Source organism: Panicum virgatum, chromosome 5N (genome assembly GCF_016808335.1).
Source record: "Panicum virgatum strain AP13 chromosome 5N, P.virgatum_v5, whole genome shotgun sequence".
Taxonomy (NCBI): Eukaryota; Viridiplantae; Streptophyta; class Magnoliopsida; order Poales; family Poaceae; genus Panicum; species Panicum virgatum.
Genome location: NC_053149.1, coordinates 37,632,509 through 37,645,616, shown reverse-complemented (window position 1 = coordinate 37,645,616; position 13,108 = coordinate 37,632,509). Strand labels below are relative to the sequence as shown.

At 49.4% G+C, this 13,108-nt stretch overlaps 1 pseudogene; it reads right to left on the bottom strand.

The window, feature by feature from the left end:
- Positions 1 to 503: 503 nt before the first annotated feature.
- Positions 504 to 1,964, bottom strand: LOC120672139 (annotated as a pseudogene).
- Between the last annotated feature and the right edge of the window lie 11,144 nt (positions 1,965 to 13,108).

Below are 13,108 nucleotides of genomic sequence, written 5' to 3'. Positions count from 1 at the left end.
ATGCTAACTTGACGAACAAAAAGAACTAACTTGACGAACAAGAGCTTGAACACGCCTGAGCAATGGCGGATCCAGGTCACAGTCATAGGGGGGGGCTGAAGCCTTCTTATTTCTCCTCTTTTTCTTCTCCCTTCACTTTTTCCTCCTCTAGCTCCCCTTGTTCCAATGGAGGTTGCAGCCCGTAAGGCGGGCTGGAGCCCCCCTGTGGATCCGCCACTGCGCCTGAGTTCTTCAACAATCGTCGGGTTATATGCTAGATTTGCTACCTTTTGATACTATATATGCTAAGTTGCTGATTTACATAGCTCTCTAATGCTACTGGTGTACTACGCGTACCTACCAGTTCACTTTGCATAATTGGTTATTTATTTTTTTGAACATAATTGGTTATTTATTTCAACAGTAACAATCTGTTAATTTTTGTAGCACTAGTTTGCTCTGACGAATCTTGCATTTCTCTAGTCTCTTTTACTTCTTCAAGTAGAGTCTTAATGAAGTCTATGTAACGCTTCATTGAATTATTGCCGCACCAGTGAGATGGTTGCTCACTTGCTCTAGTTAATTTATATTGTTAGTATGAATACAGCCACATCATAGAGATTGTCTGAAGAATCACTGGTTCTGGTTTGTGGCTTCGTAGTTATGCTGTGTGATCTTCAAGTACAAGTTTGTGGCAAACAGCATCAAGAGAAAGCCTTTGGTTCTATACTCTAACTGTCACACCAAACAGGAGTTATTTTCCCTTATCCATTATGTTTTGGTGTAATCATGAAGTTTGGTTGCCTATCTTGACTGCAATAAATTGAAATTTTGAGATGGCGTTAATGTTTTTCTCTTGTCCTCAAGTATCAGACTTGACTTGCCACTGTGAAGCACTGCCAAGCAATCAGCAATGTGGTCGGACGCACCGGCGGACCCAGGGCCCGGCGACCCTGGGCACCGGCCCGGGCTCCCGTCGCCATACCTTAGTAGCTGCAAGAGTCGCATGTGTTAGTTCCATGCATATATCTGTCCGTAGTAAGAGAATTGCTGTGAGTTGACCACCGCTAGAGTAAGGCAAGGCAAATACTCTGTCCATGAGTGTATACTTGGCCCAGGCTCCGCTCAATTTCTGAGTCCGCCACTGGTCGGACGACAACGACGGGCATCACCGCATCAGGCGTACGTGCTGGCGACGTCGGCAATGTGCCCCGCGAGCTCCGCCGGTGCGGAGAACATGGCCATGTGGTCGGCGCCCGCGATCTCCCTCACCTCCGCCACCGGGCAGGCGGTGACCATCGCCCGCTGGTAGGGCTCCACCAAGGCCTGGTCCTGCTCGCAGACCACGTACACCTTGCGCGCCGCGCCGTAGCGCGCCTCGCTGAACGGCGGCTGGCCCCGCAGGTCGGCCACGTAGTAGGAGCTCACCCGGGCCAGGCTCTGCGACAGCGTGTAGTCCTCCGGCGGGCTGAGCTGGTAGAGCTTGCGCCGCAGGAACTCAGGCCCCAGGAACACCGACGCTGGGAGGGGACGTGCTCCGCATCCGTGACGCTGTCCATCCAGTCCGTCAGGGTAAGCTGTGGTGCAGCCAAGAACAGAACAGGGAAAAATCACGTCAGGCTGCAGCAGGTAGTCGACGGATTATTATTAGTACCTTCTCGATGACGTGGGAGCGCGGGTTGGCGCAGTCCGGCAGGGGGGCGGTGACGAACACGGCGGCCGCGACGTTGTCCGGGAAGGTAGCCGTCGGTGAGCCCGCGGAGCGCGTCCAGAAGCGGGCGCGTGTAGTCCTCGAAGGTGGGCGCGTCGCGGAGGCGGCGCGCGTCGGCGCCCGAGGCCGCGAGGTCCGGCGCGTCCACGCGGTGGCCCGCCGCGCGGAGCAGCGTGGCCACGCGGTACCAGCACCAGCCGCCGTGCCCCGGGCCGTGCACCAGGATGATGCGCGTCGCGCCCTCGGCCGCCGTGGCAACCGCCGGCGCGGACATGGTGCCTCAGCTGCTGGCTGGCTTGTGGTTTTTCTCTTGTGGCCTTTATTTTGCAGCGAGAACATCGACGACCCTTGGGGGATGTGATGAGATCGTCACGGCTGAGGTCAGCATGCCCGGCCCGTCAAAGTCAAGCATGGATCGTTGACACCTCCTCTGTCGTGAAGTGGGCAAAGCCCATGCCTCGTCGTTCTTCCATGTGCTGAGCCAAAACTGAACGAAACAGCTGAACGAAAAAGCCCTACAGCAGTAGTATAACTGAACAATGATACGCATAAATGGTACTTTCGATTTTTTTTAGATTGAGAAATTTCGATATGCTCATTGTTTGCACATTGGTCTACTCGGGGGTGTGACATGGCCCCACCATTTTTTTATTAAGAGGAAGCCTAACCGGCTTAACCGGGTAGAAAAATCCTCCGAATCCTGGCCCTTGTCCATGAGGGTCAAGCCTTGCGACGAGCACAGCGAGGGGTTTTTTTCTCTTAGCAGTCTGAAATTCGTTTCTGATGAGATTCGAACTCAGGACTGCTGAGAGCGCAACGCTACCGGGTCTGGATTAGCCAACCGGCCGACCGACCTTTCGCATTGTTTGCACATTGAACGCTACGATCGATGGCTTCATCAGAATCCCACGTTGTTTGCTGTCCTGCAAGTTCATTTGTTCACGCATAATTCTTAATCTAGGAATTCATAGTCGATACAATAAATTACAAAGTACGGCATTTGAATGCTTACAGCAAATTATTAGAATACAAAATATAGGAACATCTCGTTTACTTACTCCTGAAATCTAAACCTACTATATATAATCGATAGAGTAAACCTACTTACATTTAACAAAGGTAAAAAAAGCTGCTGATGATAGAAAAATATATATTGTGTGGTAAACATTTCACTTCGAAAATACAAAAGGTCGCTCAATCTGAAAAATAAGATGACAAATAAATTGAGATTTATTCGAGTAACGTCTTGTTTAGATCCCAAAATTTTATACGCAAAAATATTACATCCAATGTTTGGACACATGCATAAAGTACTAAATAAAATTTGTTTGCAAAATTTTTTGTACGGATGAGTTGTAAATCGCGAGATGAATCTAATGAGCCTACTTAATCCATGATTTTGCAACAATGATGCTACAGTAACCATCCGCTAATTATGAGTTAATCATGAATTAATTAGGCTCATTAGATTCGTCTCGCGATTTACAACTCATCCATGCAAAAATTTTTATAAATAGACTTTATTTAGTGCTCCGGAATAGTAAGATTCTCTTTCAAAAATTTACGTCAAAAAAATCTAAACACACTCTAAGTTTTATGTGGTTACTGCATCGCAGGGGCAAATTATACATTAGAAATACACATACTTAATCAATGAATACGACATGTTTGCTACTCAAGAATTGGTCAAACACACAAAGATGTTTGAAGGTCACGTCAAACAAGAATAAAATTCACCGAAAGACCGAGAGTTCTTTAACTTATCCCAAATTCTCATCCAGTCTCAGTACTCTTAAAATATACATAATAATTCTAAAACTTATCATGCGCTCTCATCCAAGTTCTTAAATTTATCCCGTGTTCTTATCCCCATCCTAATACTCTCAGTCAAAATACATGTAACGGTCCATAAACTTATCCCATCTCCTATGATATCATAGGAGTTCAGTTGGAATGGGCTGGACTGGGCAGGTACCAAGTGGAATAAGATGGATTAATTAATTAACCATGCTTTGAAATTCGTGCATGTTTTGTTCAAGGGTCTCCTGGAGCAATTCTCATAAGATAACGCCAAAACGATACTCCTTCCGTCGCAATTCGTTTTGACTTTTTAAATACAAATATATAAAGCTTGCTATGTATATGGACACAATTTGCATCTCGGTGCATAGCGAAATATATGTATCTATAAAAGGCAAAATAAATTGTAATTTGGAACGGAGGTAGTATAAACGAATGTATAAATAAGACATGAGTTTCTTTCATATATTGTTCCATCTATTGAAATAAAAACAGAGAAGACAATATATTGAGGAATGTTGAGTACTCTATCCTGCTTGTGATGAGTGAATTGTCAACCGTGCGGTGTGATCGTGCGCTTGGTCTTTGGATTGCAGGTACACGGGCGTCGAGTGTCGACGGAGAGTTGCCGTGGAGGAGCTCAGGCCGGGCGGCAGCTGTGGCGTCCACTCCTGGATCGAGGGCGCAAGCGGCGATGGAAGGCGGGTTTCTTGGTTTGCGCCACAAAACCAAGCAGGCGGACGGCGGTTAAAGACGCCAAGTCGTGGAGGCACGGGCGTCGGTCTCGGGACTGACAGAGGCAACGGGCGTCGACGGCGTCTAGGGCCTCGCTGCGGGCGAGGAGGTGACGGGCGTCGGGCGGCGTCTAGGGCCGTCAGAAGGCCGAGGCGGGAACGGCGTCTAGGGCCACGGCGTGGAGGCGGGAATCTTCCCGCGCGTGAGGTTTTGGCGGTTTTCTCAAAACCGGCCACCTACCCGGGTTTCGCGGACCCTCCAAAACCGCGGACTGGATCTTCATCAAGACGGCAGCATCGCGGAGAAGACTTCGTTTCGAAGAAAGAACCTCGGCCGTCGGATGAGATTGTTGTACAGGGGGTGCTGCAGGCCAACCGGTCTGACCGGTCCCTGGCACCGGTCTGACCGGTCTAACACACCGGTCTGACCGGTCCAGCGTACCAGTCTGACCGGTCCCGCGGGTATAAATACCCCTTCACTTGTGTTAGGTTAATAGCGGCTTTTGTAATCTGTTCGTGGACACCTCTGTTCTCCAGGCCGCCGCCCCTGTGTTTTCCTCCCCCTGTTTCTCTCTTTAGAGTAGTTTTGTCCATGGATTTGTGAAAGTTTGTATTGGATTTGATTGGGAAAGGAGGCCCTATCCTCCTTGTGCCCTCTGGGCTTTTGAATCAATCCAATCCCGTCCCTCTTGTGCTTTTTGTGATGGATTTTCATTTTGGTTTTGATGCACTTGATTGCGACGGTTTGTAGGGCTCTTTGGAGTGATTCATGTGCTACTAGCTGCATGCCAAATCCTCTGGAATCACGAGCTCATCAGAATTGAAGTTCTTGAGTAGTTGAGAAAACTCCAATCCCTTTTGATCTCTCCCTTAATTCTCTAGATTCGTTGATTTTTAGGCCGAGATCTCTTGGGGATATGTTCACGGGGTAGGGGCGAAGCAATCCCCCAAGTTTCATCGACTTTCGTTGTCGTTTGATCAAGATTCACCGTTTGAATCCTTTTTCTTGGGGGTTTTCTGGGTGCTACCGGTCAGACCGGTATGCACGACCGGTCAGACCGGTCCAGCGCACCGGTCAGACCGGTATAGCGCACCGGTCAGACCGGTCCTGGCAGATCAGTGCTGAAGATTTTCCAATTCGCTTCCGTGTTGCTTCGTTGTTTCGCTCGCTCGTTCGAGGGCCTTTGTGTTGGGTTAGCTTTTCGATAGCTACTCCAAACTTTGGTCAGAACGCTTGAGGGCTTGGGCGATTTTGGGATATAGGCCGACGATTCGAATTTCGAAGAAATTTTGATCGGCTCCCATTCACCCCCCCTCTGGTCGCCGGCTTCGGTCCCACAATTGGTATCAGAGCTTGGTTGAGGTTTTCAGTACCTTAACCGGTTCGAAAACCACTCGGCGAGCATGGCGAGTCTTGGTAAGATCCCGGTATTTTCTGGCGAGGATTATGCCTACTGGAAGGTTCGCATGAGAGCCTTCCTGCAGAGCATGGGAGCCGAGGTCTGGGAGATTACCAAGAACCAGCTTTACGAGGTGCTGGCTGTTCGGACCACGCCTCTTCAGGTGACCTAGCACGAGGCTAACGCCAAGGCCGTCAATGCCTTGTTCGCTGGCGTTTCTCGTGCGGAGTTCTCACGCGTCCAGGGTTTTCATGAAGCCCACAAAATTTGGACATGCCTTGAGAACTACCACGAGGGTACACCTCAGGTGAAGGCCAGACTGTTCGAGACTCACCGGCGTGAGTACGAGAACTTCACACAGGAGCCGGGTGATAGCATTGACCTGATGTTCAGTCGTTTTCAGTCGATTGTGAACAAGGTCAATGCGAACAGATCTGCTGGTGCCCTTGAGTACACAGAGCACGAGAAGGCCCTCAAGTTGCTTTACGCACTTGATCGCTCTGTGTGGGATCTCAAGGTAAACACCATCATTGAGTCTGCTGGCTATGAGACTCTGACGGTGAACGAGCTTTTAGCAAGCTCAAGGCCACGGAGGTGGATAACCAGACACGAGCCAAGCTCAATGGTGCCCCTCTTTCCAAGAGCGTCGCTCTTGTGACTGGCCCAGGTGGATCGAGCTCTAACGCTAACTCTGCTCTTGGCTTTTCTCTTGCCTCTTTGCCTTCTGTTTCAGATGAGCAGCTGGAGACGCTGGGCGACGATGACTTGTGCCTCCTCATCAGCAAGTTCCAGCGCGTCTACCACAACAGGCAGAGGAAGAAGAACCCCGGGTGCTACAACTGCGGCGATCTGAACCACTTCATCGCCGATTGCCCCAAGAAGTCCGGCGGTGGCCAGAACAACTCCTTCGACTACTACCGCCACCGCGACCGCGACGAGGGAGGCTCCAACAAGGAGCGTCGGCGCCACAAGCACCGCAGTCGTGACCGGGGAGGACGCTTCGACAAGGAGTCACTCAAGAAGCGCTTCCAGTACAAGGCCAAGAAGCGGGAGAAGGCCTTCCTGGCGCAGCTCAGTGACCTCGACAAGAGCTCCGACACCGACCGCTCTTCTTCACCGACCTCCGACGATGATGACAAGAAGAAGAAGAAGCGGGACAAGGAAGCCACCGGCTTCATCGGCCTTTGCTTGGCGGCCGGTCGGCGCAAGAGCTTCTGCACCATGGCGGGCGAAGCCGATGGTGCTCGTGCGTCTTCGGGTGGACATGCTACACCGACGCACTCCGGCTCTTCTCCTGGATCCGAGAGCGATTCAGAGGTAAACTCCACGATCGACCTGCTTGATACAGAGGTTAGGGAGTTGTACGCCGCTCTCGACAACCAGAAGAGGCTGCTCAAGGAAGCAGCTAGAGAGCGTAGAAAGCTTAGGGCTGAGCTGGCTTGTGCTAGGGAGAAGTCTAGTGAGGATGAGTGCGCTGGCTGCATATCTCACATGAACGATCTTGTTGCTCTCTGTGCCAAGCATGATGAGAACGTCACGGACTTAGATGTTGCTAAGATTTCGCTTTCTGACGTGTCTCACGAGCTAGCCAAGGCCAAGCATGAGCTTGAACTTGTCAAGGACGCTCCCGTTGTTCGTGATGTGCTTGAATGCGATGAGTGTCCTATTTTCAAGTCTGATCTAGCTTCTTTGCAGTCCAAGTTTGCTACTATTGTTTGTGAATTAGAGGAGCTTAGATCTAGGCCTGTTTTGCTTGGCGCTTGTAAGCTTTGTCCCACGCTTAGGTTGGAGCTAGAGGAGAAGAACGCTTTGATCAAGTCTTTTGGAAAGACTAAGGTCGTAGAGTCTAGCCCACCTATTGACTGCTCTGTTTGCCCTGGTTTGATTGCTGATTTAGATAGTCTTGCGGTAGAGAAAGCCAACTTAGAGAATGAGAATACCTATCTTAGGGCGATTCTGAGTTGGGTCTCTAGCAGTGAGCCGCAGTTGGGCATGCTGATTAAGCAGTTCAAGCGTGGTGATGGCTTTGGGGTCGGTTACACGTACACGAAGTCAGACTTTGACAAGTTGTACGGTAAGATTGGCAAGGCTGCTGGAAACACTGCTAGCACGAGCACGCAGCCTTCACTTGTTGACCCTGCGGATGGTGTGCTTAAAGAACCACCGAAAGCACCTCCGCAGAAGCAGGTTTGGGTTCCAAAGCCCAATGAGCTGAGGAACTCCCTCGACACGCTCCCTGCTGCCACAGCCCAGGTTGCCCAAAAGAAGAGGGCTGCTCCTCCCCGTCCGCAGGCTAGGCCTCCACCTCCCAAGCGTGAGGTGAGGTACCACTGCGAGTTCTGTGACAGGGAAGGTCACCTGGAGGAGTTTTGCTTCAGGAGGAAGCGGGCTGTGAGGCAAGAGCAGGAGAGACAGAACGCGGACATGTACTCTGCTCGGGTGCATGGTCCTTCTCGGCGTGGTGGTAGGCAAGATGCTAGGGCGCGCCGTGTAGGTGGAGGTCAGGGAGACGGTGGTGGATACCGTGCTCCAGCAGGTGGTTGCTTTGCCGGCCGTGCTCCTGGTCGTTTTCAGTACGGCTATGGACCACGAGACCGAGGCTTTGGAGGAAGTTTTGAGGCTCCACGCTTTCCTCGCGGTGGTGTTCGTCAGTCACGCGGTAGACGGGACGAGGGATACGCTTTGTCTAGTTTTGCTAACCCTTCTGTAGAGCAAATGGCTCGACACTGGTTTGCTTCTCACTTTGCTAACCCCAGTGTTGAGATATTTGCTCACCCTTTGTCTCACTACTGATGTGCAGGTCGGAGGCTTGGAGAACAGGTGGATCATGGACTCCGGTTGTTCGTGCCACATGACCGGAAATGACAAATGGTTCTCCAGCCTCACTCCGATGCGCTCAAAGGAGTACATTGTGTTCGGGGATAATGGAAGAGGAAAGGTACGTGGACTTGGCGCTGTTCGGGTTTCTGATCGCTTTACCCTAAGAGAAGTTGCTTTGGTTTCGAATCTTGGTTTTAATTTGCTCTCTGTTTCGCAACTTCTTGATGAGGGGTTTGAGGTTCGCTTCAAGGAGGGCTGTTCACGTGTTTTGGATTCCAGGGGAGATTTGGTTTGCCGGATTACACCTCGCGATCGAGTTTTCTTGGTTGACTTCTCTGGAACTCCTTTTGGCCCATCTCATTGCTTGATGGCTGGTCCTTCTTCTGATTTGTGGAAGTGGCATAGGAGACTAGGACATTTGAGCTTCGATTTGTTGTCGAGATTGAGCTCACTTGGCCTGATCCGAGGATTGCCCAAACTGAAGTTTGAGAAGAACCTTGTTTGCCATCCGTGTCGCCACGGGAAAATGATTGCCGCTTCTCATCCGCCTGTTAATCAGGTGATGACTTCTCACCCTGGAGAGTTGCTACACATGGACACTGTCGGTCCTTCCAGGGTGATGTCTGTTGGTGGGAAGTGGTACGTGCTTGTGATTGTGGACGACTTTTCTCGCTATTCTTGGGTCTTTTTCATGAGAACCAAGGATGAGGCTTTCGAGTTTGTTCGAGACTTGATCTTGAGATTGAAAAACGAGCTACCCTAGGCCACGCGAGCGATCCGCTCTGACAATGGCACAGAATTCAAAAACGCTCGTTTTGATGTCTTTTGCAGTGATCAAGGTCTTGAACACCAGTATTCTTCTCCCTACACTCCACAGCAGAATGGAGTTGTAGAGCGGAAGAATCGGACGCTGGTTGAGATGGCGAGGACGATGCTCGATGAGCATAGGACTCCTCGCAAATACTGGGCTGAGGCGGTTAACACCGCTTGTTACGTGTCCAACCACATTTTCTTGCGTGCTTTCATTCACAGGACTTATTATGAGTTGCGGTTTGGACGCCAGCCCCGTGTTGACCATCTCAGAGTTTTCGGTTGCCGGTGCTTTGTGCTGAAAGATGGAAATCTTGATAAGTTTGAGTCTCGCTCGTCTGACGGTGTTTTTCTCGGTTATGCATCTCACTCTAGAGCGTACCGTGTGCTGATTATTGATACTAACATCGTCAGAGAGACTTGTGAAGTCACTTTCGACGAGACTGCACCGTGCAATTCTTCTGTCTTTGAAGTTGCAGGAGATGATGAGCTCGGCACCTCCATCTTTGAAGATGAGGAGGAAGAAGCTGCAGATGGCGAGGCTGAGGCTACCACGCGTGCTGTGGACCCAGCTATCTCTGCTACGAGCTCGGACGATGATGACGGCCCCGATCCGACTACGTCTACTTCACGGGGGTTGTTCGAGGAGGTGACTCAGGCTACACCAGCTGATCTTGAGGAGACACCAGCTTTGGTTGAGGAGGAGGCGACTTCGACACGGGAAGCACCACGACACATTCAGCGCCGCCATCCACCTCAACAGATGCTAGGTGATCTCAACGAGCGAGTCACCCGGTCCAAGGTAACAAGTATCGCTGGCTTTGCTCATTCAGCGTTTGTTGCCTCTTTTGAGCCCAAAGATATTGGACACGCTCTTTCTGATTCTAATTGAGTCAATGCCATGCATGAGGAACTTGAAAATTTTGAAAGAAACCAAGTTTGGGTTTTGGTCGAGCCTCCACCTGCTTGTAATCCCATCGGAACGAAGTGGGTTTTCAAAAACAAGAAGGGTGAGGATGGTTTGGTTGTTCGAAACAAGGCTCGTCTTGTTGCCCAGGGGTTTTGCCAAAAAGAGGGTATTGATTTTGAGGAAACCTTTGCTCCTGTTGCTCGTTTGGAGGCTATTCGAATCTTTCTTGCATTTGCTGCTTCCAAGGGTTTTAAGGTTTTCCAAATGGATGTTAAATCTGCCTTCTTAAATGGTTTTATCGAAGAAGAGGTTTATGTGAAGCAACCCCCTGGTTTCGAAAATCCCAAGTTTCCGAACCGTGTTTATAAACTTCAGAAAGCTCTTTACGGTTTGAAACAGGCACCTAGAGCTTGGTATGATAGATTGAAAATCTTTTTGCTGGCTCAGGGCTTTAAAATGGGATGTGTTGATAAAACTTTGTTCCTCATGCGATCTGGCACTGATTTTCTTTTAGTTCAGATATACGTGGATGATATTATCTTTGGTGGCTCTTCTCACGCTCTTGTGTCCAAGTTTTCTGAGCAGATGTCCAGGGAGTTCGAGATGAGCATGATGGGTGAGCTGCAGTTCTTCCTCGGGCTGCAGATCAAGCAGACTCCTCAGGGCACTTTTGTCCATCAAGCCAAGTACACTAGAGACTTGCTGCGGAAGTTCGACATGAGCGACTTGTCTCCTCAGCCGACTCCGATCAGTACATCTACGGCGCTTGATGAGGACGTGGACGGCGAGGCAGTGGACCAGAAGGAGTACAGGAGCATGATCGGCTCGCTCCTGTACCTGACGGCGACGCGACCGGACATTCAGTTCGGCGTTTGCCTTTGTGCGCGCTACCAGGCTTCTCCGCGCACCTCCCACAGGCAGGTGGTGAAACGCATCTTCAGGTATTTGAAATTCACCCCTGAATTTGGTCTTTGGTATTCTGCGGATTCTTCTCTGGTTTTGGTGGGCTTTTCTGATGCCGATTTCGGTGGGTGTCGGTTGGATCGCAAGTCGACATCCGGCACTTGTCAATTTCTCGGTACATCGTTGGTGTCTTGGTCCTCTCGCAAGCAGGCTAGCGTAGCGCTTTCTTCCACAGAAGCTGAGTATGTTGCCGCTGCTAGCTGCTGCTCCCAGATACTTTGGATGAAACAAACCTTGCAGGATTATGGCTTGAATTTTGGTAGGGTTCCCATCTTTGTAGACAACATGTCAGCCATTAGCATTGCAAAGAACCCTGTCCTACACTCCAGAACCAAACACATAGATATCCGGTTCCACTTCCTGCGAGATAACCATGAGAGAGGACACATAGACCTGATCCATGTCCCTTCAGAGAGGCAAACCGCAGATATACTAACCAAACCGCTAGAGCAGGACACCTTTGCTCGCTTGCGAGGGGAGCTTGGGGTTTGTTACCCCTTTTGATCGCTGACTTTTGTTTTGGTTAGCTTGGTAGGTCTTTGTTTTGCTTCTCTTTGTTTTCTAGGTTTGGTAGTTGCATTGTGCATATGCATTGTACATGTTTGCATTTTGCATTTTCTCACTTGCACTAGCATTCTTGTATACATTGCTATGATCTTCTAGTGCCTGCTAGTGTGAGTTGATAAACTTGATCATGTATAGCTTGCTCCATTATGTATATGACATCATCTGAGTTAAGCTATTTTTGATTTGAAAATCTGAAAACATGATCACCCTGTTTTGGCTACTAGCATGTTAGGGCGTGTTGATGTGCTTTGCTATCTTATTCATGCTAGTGTGCCTTTTCGTTCAGCAATTCATACTTGAAATGATTTAATCTGATAAAATTGCTTGAACTGTTCTGGAAATGGATGGAAAAGATCCAGGTGGGATTGCTTGTCGCACTGATCGAGCTTTCGGGACGGCTCACTTTGCACTTGTGAGAACCCGGGCAAGGCTGTGCATGACTGAAGCGAGTGCTTTAAGCTTCTGATTGTCTTTTGGCATAGGCTTGGCCTCGTTGCTAAGTAAAGCATGACAAGCTTTCAACCCCTGGCATTAAGAATTGATTGCTATAAAATTGATTGAAAAATGAATGTTAACAACTTGTTCTTGGCTGAGTTTGGATCACCTGTATGAGTTTGAGTAGCACTGCTTTCCATTCCCTACTTGTTAGTGCTAGATCATGGGTGATGCTTTTATTTCTCTTAAACTGAACTTGCCTAGCTCTAGACTGATTTGATATACCCTGTTGAGCTAGATGCAGGTCTTGTTTATGGATGCACACATGCTTGAGACTAGATGTTGCTCATATCCTTGTATCCCTGAATGCTTTCACTTACACCTCCTGCATTGCATTCATTGCATAGCATATGTTCAGGGGGAGTTTCAGCTTCAGGGGGAGCTTTAGGTCCTTTTAGACTTGATGTGTGCATGTGCCAACAAGGGGGAGAATTTTGAGAGAAGTGATCGAACAAGGGGGAGACTTGTTTGATTTTTGAAAAACTTGTTGAGCACAGGGCTTTGTGAGTGCATCATTTTGGGAGAGTTGCACTTGTGAGAGGGAAAAACTTTGTTTGAGGAGTTTCTGCTTTGGTTTGGCTCCTGGTTTCCCAGTTTTCCCTCTGCTTCTTGCATGACTGCGTCGAGCGTTACCTCTGTCTTTGAGGAGTCATGTTTTGGCTTTTGATCGATTGCGTCGAGTCGTTGCCCTTGTCTTAGGGGATCGATCTCTGCTTGAGTAAGTGACTATTTCTGCCTTTCTGAGCTTTTTGTCACTTGCTTGAGTTCTTCACTTCTGCTTCTTTTTATCACTTCTCTTGGTTCGTTTGTGGTGTGTTGACAATGCACTCATCAAGGGGGAGATTGAGGAATGTTGAGTACTCTATCCTGCTTGTGATGAGTGAATTGTCAACCGTGCGGTGTGATCGTGCGCTTGGTC